This window comes from Bubalus bubalis, chromosome 1 (genome assembly GCF_019923935.1).
Source record: "Bubalus bubalis isolate 160015118507 breed Murrah chromosome 1, NDDB_SH_1, whole genome shotgun sequence".
NCBI lineage: Eukaryota > Metazoa > Chordata > Mammalia > Artiodactyla > Bovidae > Bubalus > Bubalus bubalis.
This window is the reverse complement of record NC_059157.1, coordinates 13,878,410-13,885,253: the sequence shown is the minus strand read 5'-3', so window position 1 is coordinate 13,885,253 and position 6,844 is coordinate 13,878,410. Positions and strand designations below refer to the sequence as shown.

At 41.1% G+C, this 6,844-nt stretch overlaps 1 long non-coding RNA gene across 1 annotated transcript; it reads left to right on the top strand.

The window, feature by feature from the left end:
* The first annotated feature begins 311 nt into the window (after nucleotides 1-311).
* On the top strand, nucleotides 312-6,395 carry LOC123330879. The gene is made up of 2 exons (XR_006547128.1): nucleotides 312-371; nucleotides 5,747-6,395. It is a non-coding gene; the product is annotated as an uncharacterized LOC123330879 (long non-coding RNA).
* Nucleotides 6,396-6,844: the final 449 nt, after the last annotated feature.

The window sequence follows — 6,844 nt, the reverse complement described above, 5'->3', positions numbered from 1 at the left end:
CTCCTAATCTTCACCCATGGGAGACCTGGACAGATTTCCATACTCATTGAAAAATTCCTTTCTGGCAAGTCAGGCCCTGATGATGACTTCTTGATTGGGTTATAGTAGAAAGCTGTGCTTGGAGTTTTTGCAAGGAGCTCGGCAGGTGGCGCTAAGTGGTAAGAACCTGCCTGCCAATGCAGGAGACCTAAGAATCATGTTTGATCCCTGGATTGGGAGGATTCCCTGGAGAAGGACATGGCAGCCCGCTCCAGTATTCTTGCCTGGAGAATCCCACGGACAGAGGAGCCTGGTGGGCTACGTTCATACGGTCGCAAAGAGTCAGACACGGCTGAAGCGACTTGGCACACAGAGCACACAGCCTGCTTCCTGTAAGACTCCTTGTGTGATCACAGCGTGAGCTTTGTGTTTTCCGGGGAGGATGGAGGAGGGGCTCTGGCAGGGAAGAGGAAGATTTACGAGTGTTTCATGGCCTTGAGTTCCCCTGAGGGGGGCTGTAGTAATACAGTCACCCACTGGACTGAAGGCAGAAAAAGGGAAGTGAATTCTATCATTCTTGGGCGACCTCCCCTTCTTCCTTGGTTTATCTCCTAATGAAGGGAAACTTCAGCTGCAGACTCAACCACCCCATTTGTTGTTTTTGAGGCGATCTCATTAGGCTCAATTTCCTGTATGGTGGGATTAGCTCAGTTGATGGCGTTTTAAACTGGCCTGGACCATGAGCTTGTTGGTCCTTGCAACGTTCATCAGTCAGCTTTGTCACTTTTACTGCAATTCTGGCCTTACTCTCATTGTGGAATTTCAGCTGGGATTTTTAGTATTTGAATCTTGGCTTTTCCCACTGAAAGGGATTTGGTTATTCCTCTAGCCTCAGTTGGAGTATGTAATGGCATCCCCTTCCAGTATTCTTGCCTGGAGAATCCCATGGACAGAGGAGCCTGGTGGGCTAAAGTCTGTGGGGCCACAAAGACTCGGACATGACTGAGCAACTGAGCGCAGTAGCCTTAGTGCCTCTGGGTATCTCTCATGAGTATTTTGTGCTCACTTTTGCTCATGGAACCCAGAACGCACCTCCAATCCTGAACTAACCTCCCAGTGGGCCATCTGGGCAATTCCCTGTTGAAAGGAACTTTTGTGGACAGGTGAGATTTGGGGTTCCTGGGGTTCTGAGATTCTGGGCACTTAAGTGCTCATTCAGTACATTTTTCTCTTACTTTCTGCCATGATTATTGAGATCATGCAACGGCTAGCATTTCAGTTCCCTAAGCTGCAGGCACCTAGAGTTCTGGACTTTTGTCAGCCTGCTTCCTACAGGAATAGATTCTTCTTATCCTTTTTCTTTCTGAAGCTGAGCGGTTTCTGATTTAATTTACTGTTCTTGTACTTTTTCTACTGCTGAAGAGTATTGCATATTATAGACATATCACAACTTGCCTTTCCATTGGTGTGTTGTTTCTGATTTTGTTCTATTAAGAACCTCTGCATACGTGTATTTTTGTGCACTGTTTCAGTGGAATACACACCTGGAGTCATAGGGTATGAATAGTGTGCCAGATAACTGCCACATGGCCTTCTTAACAGGCTACAATCAGTAAAGATGCCAAAGAAACTATCAGAAGAATCTGAAAGACACTTGCTGTTTCATCACTTGCAGCGCTTTCCCTCTATGTGAGGTTAAGCTGCTTCCTTTGTATCCTGCGGATCTTAACTGAAGTGTGACCTCCCTAAGGCACGTTTCCTGACCCCCGCCTCTCCTCCATCACTCTCTTTCATGTCAACATGCCTTACTTTCCCCACAGGAATATTAATACACTGGACTTGAAATGGTCTAACTAGGTTACTTATTTTTATGTGCATGGTTTCCTCTCTTTCTATCCATTAGAAAGCATACTTCCTTAAGAGAAGAATTCTGCCCTGTATCCTCAGCACCTTGATAGTGGCCGGCACATAGGAGGTACTCAGAAAATAACTGAAGAATACTTATTTCTCCATGCCCTTCCCGACATGAGTTTTATTTCTTTCCAAACATGTTAAGAGCATTTACTATTGACTACGTACTGTTTCATGCATATTACACATACTAACTAATTTAATGGCCATGACAACCTTGTGAAGTAGTTACGATCTCCATTATACAAATGAGAAAATAGACCGGGAGAGGCTAAGTAATTTGTGCAGGATTTGGAGGCTAATCAACTATGAAGCTGGAATTCAGACTCAGGCAGAACCACTCTGGTGTCTCTGCATGTAGCATTATACTGTCCTGCCTGTTTGCTTGAAGAAACGTGGTATCTCATTGTTTAATTTTTAATTCTCCTGCTTACTGATAATGTTGAAGCTCATTTCATGTCTTTATGAACCATTTATAAATCCCTTTTTTGTGAACTGGCTGTTTTTTGTGTGTGCTGTTTGTTGATATTATTATTATTATTTTTAACTTCCTTTTTCTTTTTTCTCCCTCTATCCCTCCCTTCTTCCCATTGTTATCCTTGTTGTATAGGGAAAGAAACTTTTGAATAATTCTATTTATTAAATATATATATAAATATATATATTTCAAGTGTACCACATGATAATTTGGCATATATATATATATGTATATATACATGATTATTATAAAGTTTATCAATGTATCATTGCCTCACATAATTACCACATTTTGGTGATTAGTGTACCTGAAATCTGCTCTCTTAATACAGTATTTGTCTTTCCCTCTCTGGCTTATTTCACTTAGCACGGTATCTTTTTTTTTTTTAATTAATTTGTTTAAGTGGAGGTTAATTACTTTACAGCATTGTGGTAGTTTTTGCCATACATGATCATGAATCAGCCATGGGTGCACAAATGTTCCCAGTCCTGAACCCCCCTCCCACCATCCTCCCCACCCCATCCCTCTGGGTTGTCTCAGAGCACCCGCTTTGAGTGCTCTGCTCCATGCATCGAACTTGCTCTGGCCATCTATTTCACATATGGTAATATACCTGCTTCAATGCTATTCTCTCAAATCATCCCACCCTCACCTTCTCCCACAGAGTCCAAAAGTCTGTTCTTTACATCTCTGTGTCTTTTGGTGTCTTGCAAATAGGGTCATTGTTACTGTCTTTCTAAATTCCATATGTATGAGTTAATATACTGTATTGGTGTTTCTCACTCTGTGCAATAGGCTTCAGTTTCATCCACCTCATTAGAGCTGACTCAAACATGTTCTCTTTTATAGCTGAGCAATACTCCTCTGTGTATGTGTACACAGCTTCCTTATCCATTTGTCTGCCGGTGGACAGCTAGGGTGCTTCCGTGATGTAATAGCACGATGTCTTCCAGTTCATCTATGTTGTCACAAATGGCAAGAGCTCCTTCTTTTTCACGACTGAATAACATCGCATGTATATTCTTCTGTATGCATTCTTGCCCCAACAGACACTTGAGTTGTTTCTATATCTTTCTAGGACATAGGAATGAATATGTGGGTTGACTTGGACTCTGATAGGTAAAATAAATAAACACAAATTTGGGGGCAGGTTCTGCCTGCAAATGTGCTCAGTCCTGATGGTGTAATCTTAAACTAGATATTTGTTGCTATTAAGGCCATGATTAATTTAATTTTTGCAGGATTGTTCTATTTTTACCACAGTTAATAAGTAAATACAACCAATTATTATCTCTTCGGATTTAAAATCTATGAACTAAAGTATTAGGCTTACTTTGAGTTAAAAAAAGAAAACAAACAAATTCAGGAACTTTCAGATGAGCCAACAGGATTTTATTTGTATGCAGTCTGGTAATTTGATTTTCAAGACAAAGAAGCCAGATATTTGGAGAAAAAAGTAGGAAATTATCAGTAGTAAAAATACATACAAACATTTCTATTATTATATACTATAGGGAAAATATATCTGCAAATTTGATTTATCTTGAATTTCATCCACTTACATTTATGCACACCTGTTTTTTGAGTATAGCCTGCTTAGCATGTGCTATGCATATGCCCAGAATACAAAAATATGTAAACATTTAGAGTATATGAATTTCAGTTTACAAATCCAGGTGGATAAGAAATTGAACACTTCTAATTTTCTTTGAATCAATTTAATATCTGGCTCGAGTCCTGTTCCTGATGTATTGATAAGAAATTCAAGGTTAGTATTCCTGGGATTTCCCTTATCCTGCTCCCATGGGTCACGCCATATGCAATTCCAAAACATCTGTAATGAAGGGATGCTGGAGGGAGCCTCCAATTATTAGGTATCTGTGTGGTGAGATATATGTCTTCCCTGTTTGCATGGTGCTGTTAAGTTCTTCCCCCCATGCATGGGAGGCAAGACTCTTATGAGGCTGGAGACACTGGTGCCCAAGTGGTTGTCTTGGACTTTGCTGCCAGCCCTCTCTGGGGACACTGGTCCCACAGCTCGGTAAGCCACAGACTTCTGTCCCTCTTCCGTATAGTCCAGGGGAACACCTTAGTCTGGAGAAGTATCTCTCTGCCTCTTGCTTCTTCTTACATACCCTGCTGCTGCTGCTAAGTTGCTTCAGTCGTGTCCGACTCTGTGCGACCCCACAGACAGCAGCCTACCAGGCTCCCCCATCCCTGGGATTCTCCAGGCAAGAACACTGGAGTGGGTTGCCATTTCCTTCTTCAATGAATGAAAGTGAAAAGTGAAGTCCATCCCATTTCCTTGCTGCAAACTATAAGGTATTCTCTAGGGTTAGGCTATTGAAAGAAAAAGTGAAGACGTAGGGTGCCTCTTTTTTTTGCCCAGCCACACCTCCCTCGAGGCAACGATAAGGGTCCCTTCTTTATCTACCTGTGGACCTAGTTGAGATCAGCACAGTATTTCAGGAACTGTTGTAATTACTTTCTCTCTGGTCCCATTTCATTCTCTCTCTCTTTGTCCTCTAAGTCTAACCATCTCATCCATAGCTGCAAAATTACTCTTCCCAAAGATTATCTTCGACTTTGTGATCTCTGGTTCCAAAATCTTTCCTATTTCCCAATTAATAATAAAATTAAATCCTTACACCTCAAATATTTGAAATCTCCCATGTAACCCTTACATGGTTGTTAAAATTAAAATGTTCCTTCCCACATGTTTCCTTTATGTCCCTTATGCTCTAGCCAACTGGAAAGCAACTTAACATATATGTCTTCCCCTTTTCTGTCTTGGTCTTCAGTGTTCCTTTTGCAAGAAAGGCCCTTTTCCTTTCATGCTGCTTTCCTTTTTTAAATTAATTTAAAAAACTGAACTATAGTTGATTTATAATATTGTGTTAGTTTCAGGTGTACAGAAAAGTGATTCATATATATATATATATATGAATCACTCTTTCTCTCCCTCTCTCTCTCTCTCTCTCTCTCTCTCTCTATATATATATATATATATGAATTGCTCAGTCATGTCCAACTCTTTGTCATGGCATGAACTGTAGCCCACCAAGCTCCTCTGTCCCTAGAATTCTCCAGGCCATTCCCTTCTCCAGGGGATCTTCTCAACCCAGGGATTGAATCTGGGTCTCCTGCACTGAAGGCAGATTCTTTACTGTCTGAGCCACAGGGAAGTCCACATCCTTCTTTAATGATGTGGAAAAGGTTCTCCTACCACTAGCTTGTGAGCAACTATTATTTGTTTTATAAATGAGATATTTGGGGTAGATCTGAGCAGAAGCAAAATGATAAAGAAAATCACTATTGTCAATTAAAATATGTGTCTGTTTTAACATGTGTTTTGTCTATTGGTCCTTTCTCTAATAGGGACAGTTTACCTATTCATAAAAGGAAACCAAGTCCCAAATCATTTAGATAAATAGTACTTCTGCAAGCATTATGCTCACGTAGCCTCTCATGGGGCTTCCTGGGTAGCTCAGCTGGTAAAAAATCCGCCTGCAATGCTGGAGACCCTGGTTCGATTCCTGGGTCAGGAAGTTCCTCTGGACAAGGGATAAGCTACGCACTCCAGTTTTCATGGACTTCCCTGGTAGCTCAGATGGTAAAGAATCTGCCTGCAATGCGGAAGACAAGGTTCGATCCCTGGATGGGGAAGATCCCTTGCAGGAGGCATGGCAACCAACTCCAGCGTTCTTGTCTGGAGAACCCCTGTGGACAGAGGAGCTTCTGGCGGTCCTTCTGTGGTTGCAAAGAGTTGGACAAGACTGAGTGGCTAAGCACAGCACAGCACAGCCTCCCACGGAAAGCCTTGAAAACACATTTTTAGAAATTTCTCCTTTCTCCCATGGCACCCTGAAGTGCACTGAGATTTAACTTTTCTTGCATTCTGTCATTTTTAAAATAAAATCTTTTTTTTCCCTTATGGTAGAATAAACTGTTCGAATGCTTTTGGACAACCTGGATTCTAATAGTTTTCACAGGTCATTAGTGTATCTGACTGAATTAAATATTGAATGTGTCAGTCCTTTTATATTGTCCCTTCTGTCGATACTTGATAACTCTCCTGCCCTGTCTGGAAGAGCTAAAGGAATTGGAGAGACTTGAAGTAAAGAATGGTCCAGTAATACGCTGTTGCTTTCCAGTCTTCTCTTTGTCTACATGCTACATTGATTGTAGCACTTGAAGTGTTGCCACATTTAGCAATACAGGCTTCACATGATTTGATATTTAACTTGCAGGAAAAGAACCCAGCTCTTTCTCTCTCTCCTTTCCTTCTGTGTGTTAACTGAAATAGCAAGTGTCGTAACCAACTTGTCTGCTTGCTTTCAGCCCATTGTTTTGGGAAGAATGGGGAGAAAACTGACTAGCATTCAGAAACGGCAGTCAAGAAAAGCACACATATTTTTTCCTTCTTATATATCAACTTGTTTAATCAGTGCATTTGTACTTTGATGTATTATTATT